Below are 9,801 nucleotides of genomic sequence, written 5' to 3' on the forward strand. Positions count from 1 at the left end.
CAAGGCATGATGGGAGTGAAGACTTCGCTTTTAATTGAGTCGAGATTGTTCATTACCTCTTTGTTTTTACTTTAGGAAGTTTCACATTAGTTAATGCTGCTGAGTTCAAAACATGAGTTTTTTCCCCCTTGTGAGTTAGACACGTAATGACGCACCAGCATTGAAGTTCGTGTCCACGCTGAGCCGACCGACAACTGTGTTACCGAAATCCCAGATCACTCTTGTTTCTCTTCAGATCGTATAAATCTTTCGCCTTTTACTAAAGATTTCCGTGGAGAGGGACAACAAGAGTTTTACCTAATTTTTTGATGCCCTGCATTTTGTGGGGCTTTCTCATATGTTAATACAAATTTACTATATTCTCAGCCAAGTAGTACAATTTACGAGTATAATTCAATTAGTCTTTCAAAACAAGTTAACGTACATTTAAATATAGTCGTCAGCACCACTTCTTCTGATGTTCTCCAGTACAACTCCACTACCCACTGTGAACTCAATAATAAACACAGAATTATCACCTTTCTGACTGTTCTAACCTTATTAAAGTACAAGTCATGGCAGAGCCACTGTATTAGAAGGCTTTGAAATCAAACATTGGCTGCGGGAAACAAATATTATGCCAAAAAAGTCATAATTCTGATGTTGTCTGTCTGCGTAAAGCAGTTTTCTTCAAGTGCACTGGGATATTTTTCTCTATTTATAATAGCTTATGATTTGTAAAATTATGGAAAAATAGTAAAAATTCTGCACTACTTCCACACTAGAAATCAAAAATAAGCAAATTTGTACAAAACCTTGATACAAAAGCTCAGATTTCATTGTGTTATCTCTCCGATGGAAACACGTTTTTCCATTGTTTTGCCTGATATCTGCCACTTTCTGCTGTTACAATAAAAACAACCATTACATCGGTTTCATTTGGTTTGTTTTTATTTTCCTGTATTTTCACATTTTCAGCTTTTTGTGTTTGAACAATATGAAAACATATTGTCAAGGAGAAAACATCAAAGCAAAGTCCTATATGAAAAGTCTTTACATTTTATGAGATACAAGTGCAAAAAAGAGCAGAAAGGACATTTTCTTGTAATTGTGGTTTTTCCGCTTGTGAGTTGGAGACGTAATGACGAACCAGCAGTGAAGTACTTGTCCACGCTGAGGCGGTCGACGACTGTGTTGACGCTAAACCAGCTCACTCTTGTTTCTCTTCAGATCGTATAAATCTTTCGCCTTTTACTAAAGATTTCCGTGGAGAGGGACAACAAGACTTTTACTCAATTTTTTGATGCCCTCCGTCACGTGGGGCTTTCTGATTTGTAAATAGAAATTTGTAACAGCTTTATGATTTGTGAAATGATGGAGAAATAGTAAAGATTCTAAACTACTACTACACCAGATATCAAAAATAAGCAAATTTGTACAAAAGCTCAGATTTCATTGTGTTATCTCTCCCAAAGAAACACGTGTTTCCATTGTTTTGCCTGATATCTGCCGCTTTCTGCTGTTACAATAAAACAGCGATGACATCGGTTTCATTTGGTTTCTTTTTTCTGTATTTTCACATTTACAGCTTTTCGGTTTGGGACCAATATGGAATAAAAAATGAAATGTGGTGCAATACAGTAAAAATAATTAAATTTTAGGTGACTTTTTGTAATTATGTACTATATTTAGTGTCTGAATAAGTCTGGTCAAGATGCACTTTTAAATTCTTTGTCCCTTTTCACGTAGAATTATGCATTAAGGTGTAATCCATCAGTTTGTCTAGAATGTCTTTTTTTCTTTAATATATTGAACACATTTGTGTTTGTTTGTGAATGATCGCACTTCCACCTAAATAAGCTTGAGCAGTCTTCATGTTTTCATGGTTGACGCAAAGCATGATGGGAGTGAACACTTTGCTTTTAATAGAGTCGAGATTATTTATTACCTATTTGTTTTCACTTTAGAACGTTTCACTATGGGACCAAAGCAGGTTTCACATTAGTTAATGCTGCTGAGTTTAAAACATGACTTTGTTTTTCCGCTTGTGAGTTAGAGACGTAATGACGCACCAGCAGTGAAGTACGTGTCCACGCTGACACGGTCGACAAGTGTGTTGACGAAAAGCCAGATCACTCTTGTTTCTCTTCAGATCGTATAAATCTTTCGCCTTTTACTAAAGATTTCCGTGGAGAGGGACAACAAGAGTTATACCTAATTTTTTGATGCCCTGCAACTTGCGGGGCTTTCTGACCTGTAAATAATAAATATCTGGAATCATTGACTACCAATTATCTTTAAGATTGTAAACAGATATGTTCAAACAAACGTTCACTTTAATACAAGTCAACTCATTAGCACCATTTCTGCTAATGCTTACAGTACAACTTCTCCACCCACTCTGAAGTCAATCATAAACAGAGTAGAAGTATCACCTTTCTGACAGTTCTAACTTAAAAACTTAGAAATTATGTGATTGAAAATCAGGTATGATTACATTTTACTCTCAGCATTTTACCTAGTTATAATGGCAACGTGCACTCAGTGTACTTTTGAAGGATGTTTAAAATGTTGTTCAAACTTGGTCTCATAAACATGTTTGTTCTTGAAGTGTTTGCAGAACTGCTCCAAGGAAGTTTAGACCTGCATAGGATGGAGACTTGAAACTCTGTTGATGTACTTCTCTGTTGCAAGATTTAAAAAAAAAACCCTAAACGACATCCTGGATGTTTAAGCTTCTTTACTGATTACTGGAAGTGTCTAGGACCAGATATCATCACTTTTGCCATGACAAAATATAACTTTGTAAAACTACTTTTTTACAGGGTTTCAAACAAAGTGTAGGTGTCGAGGGCAGCAGGGTTTGGTGTTTCTAATAAAGTCACCAGGTGATACTGATAGCTGTCTCTTGTGTTTTGTTGTCTATGACTGATTGAATTAATGTATTAGTTTGACCACCAGTTGTGTAGTATGAGAGAAAATTTGGGTGTTGCATGTTTTTAATGTTTTGGTGTAAAAAGCATTCTGCAAAAAAAAAAAAAAAATGCAATTTTTGCCAGTGATCTTCTGTTTAGGCCAATGTGTTAACTGCTTTGAAAATGTGACCTCACAGTGGAAACAAAGGTCTAAGCAAATGACAAAAACTGTAATTGATAATTTTTTTGGATTTTACCTTGTGAAAACTAGTTCTACCACAGGGGGTTGTTGTCTAGAATTGCTTTCTTTAATATATTAAACATTACAATTTTTTCTTGCACACATTGCACAGAATGGAAACTGCTTTCCTTAGTGTAATCTGAAACAAAGCACTTATTAGCACTAAGATTTACAGACATATGTGTGCAGATTCAATCAAATGTCTCAATAACAAAAGTGTTGTCTGCTGTGTCACTGTTCATCCCGTTTGCTCTAAATATCTAAGTTCCCACAAATTTCACTGTACTTTAACAGTACAGTAAACATTTATGATAAACTGCAGCACAGATTATGAGATGAGACCCAGTGATAAAGGCTCCTACCACAGGGGGGCGCTGTGATGTAGACGTGCACAGTCTGTGAGCGCTCATAAATACAATCATTTATATCATTTAACGTGCATCACACTAAAAGACTAATTTAACCTTATTACAAATAATGTGAAGAACTGTTTTATCGGAGACGTAGTAGTTGTTTGTGAATGATCGCACTTCTACTTAAATAAGCTTGAACAGTTTTCATGTTGTTATGTCTGACGCAAGGCATGATGGGAGTGAAGACTTCACTTTTAATTGAGTCGAGATTGTTCATTACCTCTTTGTTTTTACTTTAGAAAGTTTCACGGTAAGACCAAAGCAGGTTTTACATTAATTAATGCTGCTGAGTTTAAAACATGAGTTTCTTTTTCCGCGTGTGAGTTAGAGACGTAATGACGCACCAGCAGTGAAGTTCGTGTCCACGCTGAAGCGACAGACGACTATGTTGTCATTTAACCAGATCACTCTTGTTTCTCTTCAGATCGTATAAATCTTTCGCCTTTTACTAAAGATTTCCGTGGAGAGGGACAACAAGAGTTTTACTCAATTTTTTGATGCCCTACAACGTGTGGGGCTTTCTGATATGTCAAAATAAATGCTTTAATATTCGTATATTTAGTAGTTACAATGATCTATTGTACAAACTTTCAGTTACTACATGAATTTAAATTTGTTGCACTGGGATATTTTTCTCTATTTATAATAGCTGATGATTTGTAAAATTATGGGAAAATAGTAGAAATTCTTCCTAAAATCAAAATAAATAAAAAAATACTTCCACACTAGAAATAAAAAATAAACAAATTAGTACAAAGGTTTGATACAAAAGCTCAGATTTCATTGAGTGTTATCTCTAATGGAAACACGTGTTTCCATTGTTTTGACTGATATCTGCCTCTTTCTGCTGTTACAATAAAACAACCATTACATCGGTTTCATTTGGTTTGTTTTTATTTTCCTGTATTTTCACATTTTCAGCTTTTTGTGTTTGAAAAATATAGAATACATATTGTCAAGGAGAAAACATTAAAGCAAAGTCCTATCAGAAAAGTTTTTACATTTCATTAGATGCAAGTGCAAGAAACAGCAGAATGGTTTTTGTTGTTGTTGTGCATCACAGTAAAAGTCTAATTTAACCTTATTACAAATAATGTGAAGAATTCTTTTGACGGAGACTTAGTAGTTGTTTGTGAAAGATCGAACTTCCACTTAATAAGCTTGAATAGTTTTCATGTTGTCATGGTTGACGCAAAGCATGATGGGAGTGAAGACTTCGCTTTAATAGGGTCGAGATTTTTTATTACCGCTTTGTTTTCACTTTAGAAAGTTTCACTATGGGACCAAAGCAGGTTTCACGTTAGTTAATGGTGCTGAGTTTAAACAAGAGTTTGTTTTTCAGCTTGTGAGTTAAAAACGTAATTACGCACCAGCGGTGAAGTACGTGTCCACGCTGACGCGACCGACAACTCTATTGCCGTAACGATACATCACTCTTGTTTCTCTTCAGATCGTATAAATCTTTCGCCTTTTACTAAAGATTTCCGTGGAGAGGGACAACAAGAGTTTTACTCAATTTTTTGATGCCCTGCAACTTGTGGGGCTTTCTGATATGTTAAAATAAATGCTTTGATAGTCATGTATGTACTAGCTACAATGATCTATTGTACAAACTTTCAGTTATTACATGAATTTAAATTTGTTGTTACCAACACACAAATATCTATTTTGAAAAAGTCACTGAGGAACAACGAAAAATGTTATTTTTACTCCTGCATTCTTTCTTTTGTTGTATTTAGGAGGCCAATTATCTTAAACCTTAATTATCTGTCTAGCAGGTTCTGTAAACTATAGATTTTGGTTTTAGGCTTGAGCTCAGATAATTTTTCTTCTGTTTCTAATTAATCGAACAGCCACATGGGTTTTGTTATCATTCAGCACATTTACGTTTACTTCAATACTTTCTCCACTGCTGACTTTCTGTGCATTTTAGGGTAGTTGTGGGTCAGGGGGTAACAGTAAGAGCCTCAACCCCACACATTTACCATTTACATTCGACCTAATGTTGCACACAGCTTGCGTTTAAAGCTGCTCTGCCAAAGGGGGCTTATTTTTTTGTCTTATATCTAACGCTTTAATAAACACTATTATCACATACGATGTGTGTTTGTCCTTGGCCACTTTGCAGTTGTATGTAAATCGATGTAACTGAATTGAAATGACTTCATAAACTAGAAACATTGTGGTAACGGATAACGTGATTAAATGGTCTCCACTCCCGGCATGCATTGCGTCACAACCTAAAACCAGGAAAAACAATGAGTTTATGGAGAAAACTGGCACATGAGTGGAGCTGCTTCTCTTCATTGTCAGTGAAATTTAACAGTAAAAGAGTTATTTGAGACAATCTGACCCACCATCCCAACTCTTTATTATGTGTTGTAAATTGTCTTAGAGCTCAAAAGAACTTTTTTTATGTCCCGTTAAGGCGCAAAGCTGACTTCTTCGTGCATGAAATGGTAAAAATAAAACGTTGCACTATATATGAACTTTGCAAGTAACAACGCTGTTCCAAAAGAATCCTGCGTAGTTTGTGGTATTTGAGTTAATCCTAAAGACGCATGTGTGTGTATATGGAAGAGAGCAGTTTCGGTTTGTTTAAAGATGTACGTAAAATAAGAGCCATACAAAACGCAGTAAGAAGCATTCTGCGTCTGAGTGCACTATTTCATGGCTGTTCAAATTCTTGTTAGTATCGGTGACATTTTTGTAAAATTGTAATTACGCCAAAGTGCAATCCCATCATGCATTGCGCGACCATAAGAACCAATAGTTAGTACGAAACAGACGTGCGTTTTTTACCATCAAAATTTCACCTCGTGTATTGCTTCCGTGTGTGCATGTTTCTTTTTTCTAATAATGTAATGTAGATTTTTCGAATACGTGTGAGTTTTAAAACCGTCACTTAAAATGGTATGGCCGTCAACCTGGTTCGCCTCTTTGACTGTAGTTTGGCAGATCACTCTTGTTTCTCTTCAGATCGTATAAATCTTTCGCCTTTTACTAAAGATTTCCGTGGAGAGGAACAACAAGAGTTTTACCTAATTTTTTGATGCCCTGCGTCAGCGGGGCTTTCTAACTATGTGAAAAGTAAACATAGCGAGATATCGATGCCGCCCTCACACAGGAAATTATTAACAACTTACAGAGGTTAAATTAGCTATAAACAATCTATTATGTTTTTGGAAACATGAAGTCATAATGGCAACCACGTTAAAGTTAGTGATGGAAAATCTAAGATCGTTATTCTATCCAAAATTATATGCAGTTATTAATTTAAAAGAATTTTTTAATATTTTTTGCTTTCTCTTGTTTTTAAAATAAAATCCTCAGTTTCCCTGTTGACTTCAACAACAGCTACAATAAGGCTTCAACTTTAGAAAATATCTACTTGATATAGTTTGAAAAATTGAAGTTGACCCCTGATATGACAAAAGAGGGGTGGTAGGGCAGTCCTGCACAGACCACAGGGCCAGTGGTTCAATTCCCCGTCCTTCCTTGCTGCATGAGTAGCAGTAGTCCTTCGTTGCTAAAAAGAGAAGCAACATTGTAAAGTGCTTTGGATAAAAGCGCTATATAAGCAGCCAATTACCAACCTATGGCTGAATCATATCATACACAATAATTTACTAGAGAAAAATAAAATGAAGAAATTAAAATAAAAATACAATGCAAACTGAAGATAAAATTTAAATCAGTTCATACTATGTGCTGAATATCCACTGCATAATGCATAATTTAATACACTGTCCATCTGAGGGATTTTCTTAGGGAAAAAACTCTCTACATGTGAGTAAATGTTTGGCAAACTCTAAAGAGGCTGTGTCTTCTTTCTTTAAAAGTGTTGCTGAGATTCTTCCCTTACGGCAGCGAACTTCTGATGCAAGAGGGTCTGTCTGGTCCCTGGTCACCTCCCTATCCAAGGTCCTTCTGGTCCATGCAGACAGGCTGCTCCTGGGGACACTCAAAACCTCATTTGACCTCTTTCATCCATCCATTATCTATACCGCTTATCCCATTAAGGCTTGGATCTGGAGCCAATCCCAGCTGTCATTGGATGAGATGCGTGGTACTGTACACTGTGGACACATTGACCATCTAAGACAAGACTGACACACATACAACCTAGCTAGCTTATTTTGAATAATGGCGTTATACGCTTGTCCAGGGGGCCATTAAGCGAGTTTAGAGAAAACTTAGTTACCACAGCGACTTAGTGAAACTAATCTTCTGAATTTCCCATGTCAGGGTTAATCACTAGGAGATCCATGTTAACTTCAAAGTTTGTTAAATCTGTGTGATCTGTGCCTCACCACAAGATGTTATAGTGGAGGTCTACAGCCAGGTCACTTATGGAATTTATGGCTTGGTTTTTGTACTAATTTGCAATGTGAAAAGAAGGACAGTGTGCAATTAGGTCCAGCTTGACTACAATACAAGTTCTAGCATATCTCTAGGAAAATTAGGACTTGTGGGCAATGTGTGAAATTAAACCCACAACGAAAAGTGTGCAAAAACTTAAGACACTTTCCAAGCCCCTGTTCTGCCAACATGCAGAAACATGTAAAATGCACTCAAGATATGTTCTCAGTAGTGGTGCAGACACTCATTGACAAAATCCATTTCCCCTAACTCCAACCTTTTAAATCTAAAGTCTTCAAAGTTATTATGTATAGTCTGAAACATGAACCTGCTTTTAAAGTCCTTGATTGTACTGGAGTAACGTTTGCCCTATGTGTTACCCCAGAGGAACATGATGTGTGCCCAGGACATTACCAGATGACCCCACCCCCAATTCTTCCTCTCGAGTTCTCCCCCATCTCCTCCCGGTTAAAACATGACAAACATCAGTTGTGTGACAGGTCACGTGATGACCGTAGCGTTGATCCGGAAGGAGGGAGGGGAGGTAGAGAGAGGGTGATGAGGAGGAGGAAGGGGGTCGCTAATGTTGCGAGAAACTGTGTCAGGTCAGCTGGAGGCGGTAGGAATCATACAGGAAGCTCTACTTCGTACCCTTCAAAATAAAGATCAAAGCTAAAATGCTTTCATTTTTAAATATGTGAAGTGTTTGCGTTTACACAGAGGACTGCATTTAATGATAAGGCACAGTTTTAAAAATGAATAGAACAAATTTGAAACACTGGACTGGGGATCATAATATTGAAAGTCTGTGATTACAGCCAACCCCTCTAATCCTGGAGATGAACTCTTTCAGCCCCTCCCCTCTGGCAATAGGCTCATCAGGACCAAGACCCCAATCCCCCCCAGATACCCCCTCTAACCTACAGTCAGTCACTCCCACTTTTAAGTTGCACCACTTCCCACTGCACATTCATTTCTTCTGTATATAGCTTTTTCAATTTTTTTTATGTTATTGTATTTTATTCTATCTTTTTTCTGTTTACATATTTCATATTTGTTGTGTGTCACACGTTTGTATTTTAACTTTGTATTTTAGTTTCTGTGTTTGCACTTTTTACCAAGACAAGTGTTCTTAACTGTGCCTTGTCAATAAACATTTTCTGATACTGATTCTGATTTTTCACCTCGATACTGAAGCGCCTGTACTGTAAGTGATGACAGGTCTATACCATTTTCTGCTCTCCACATTGACGCTGAAGCATTTCATTAGAGCTACATTACATTACACTACATACATACACTAATGACACTACACACTAATGTTAAATTACAACAAAGAGACGCAAAAATAACTACAAAAATGTAGAAGGTCACAAAGAGATACAAACTTGTCACAGACTCAAGTTGACCCAAAGAAGATGCAAATTTACTACAAAGATAAATACATTTTAAAAAGTTATGAAGTGATTCAAAAAACCACTAAGAGACATATTACATAGACCATAAATGCTCACAAAGAGATGTGAAGAGGTGTGAAATTGAAAAAACAAGACACAAGAAAGGACTATAAATATGCAAAAGGGTTGAAACCTTAAAACAACACAAACGGCTGTAAAGGTATAAGCCAATGATGAGAAAGAGATGCAAATAACTACAAAGATGTAAAAATGTCACCAAAGAGATCCGAACCTCCAATGAGCAACAAAGAGACAGAAAAAAGAGATAGCAAACACACAAAACAACCACAAATAAATGCAAATTGACATCAAAGACGCAAAACAACCGCAAACCGACACACAAACAAAACACAAACGTCCCTCACAATCCCTCCTTACAGTTTCCTCCGTAATGCGGTTTTATTTTGAAACGCTTCACCGGGGAAACAGTCTAA

General features: G+C 36.6%; 6 non-coding genes across 6 annotated transcripts; all 6 read left to right on the plus strand.

Moving 5' to 3' along the window:
• The first annotated feature begins 215 nt into the window (after nt 1-215).
• LOC137106254 (U5 spliceosomal RNA) lies at nt 216-330 on the plus strand. Its single transcript, XR_010911913.1, has one exon. It is a non-coding gene; the product is annotated as a U5 spliceosomal RNA (small nuclear RNA).
• An 861-nt stretch (nt 331-1,191) lies between these two features.
• On the plus strand, nt 1,192-1,304 carry LOC137106251 (U5 spliceosomal RNA). Its single transcript, XR_010911910.1, has one exon. It is a non-coding gene; the product is annotated as a U5 spliceosomal RNA (small nuclear RNA).
• Nucleotides 1,305-2,111: 807 nt separating this feature from the next.
• Nucleotides 2,112-2,226, plus strand: LOC137106256 (U5 spliceosomal RNA). Its single transcript, XR_010911915.1, has one exon. It is a non-coding gene; the product is annotated as a U5 spliceosomal RNA (small nuclear RNA).
• Nucleotides 2,227-3,952: 1,726 nt separating this feature from the next.
• Nucleotides 3,953-4,067, plus strand: LOC137106253 (U5 spliceosomal RNA). The gene has a single exon (XR_010911912.1). It is a non-coding gene; the product is annotated as a U5 spliceosomal RNA (small nuclear RNA).
• A 911-nt stretch (nt 4,068-4,978) lies between these two features.
• On the plus strand, nt 4,979-5,093 carry LOC137106250 (U5 spliceosomal RNA). Its single transcript, XR_010911909.1, has one exon. It is a non-coding gene; the product is annotated as a U5 spliceosomal RNA (small nuclear RNA).
• A 1,414-nt stretch (nt 5,094-6,507) lies between these two features.
• Nucleotides 6,508-6,621, plus strand: LOC137106249 (U5 spliceosomal RNA). Its single transcript, XR_010911908.1, has one exon. It is a non-coding gene; the product is annotated as a U5 spliceosomal RNA (small nuclear RNA).
• Nucleotides 6,622-9,801: the final 3,180 nt, after the last annotated feature.

This window comes from Channa argus, chromosome 20, assembly GCF_033026475.1.
Source record: "Channa argus isolate prfri chromosome 20, Channa argus male v1.0, whole genome shotgun sequence".
Taxonomy (NCBI): Eukaryota; Metazoa; Chordata; class Actinopteri; order Anabantiformes; family Channidae; genus Channa; species Channa argus.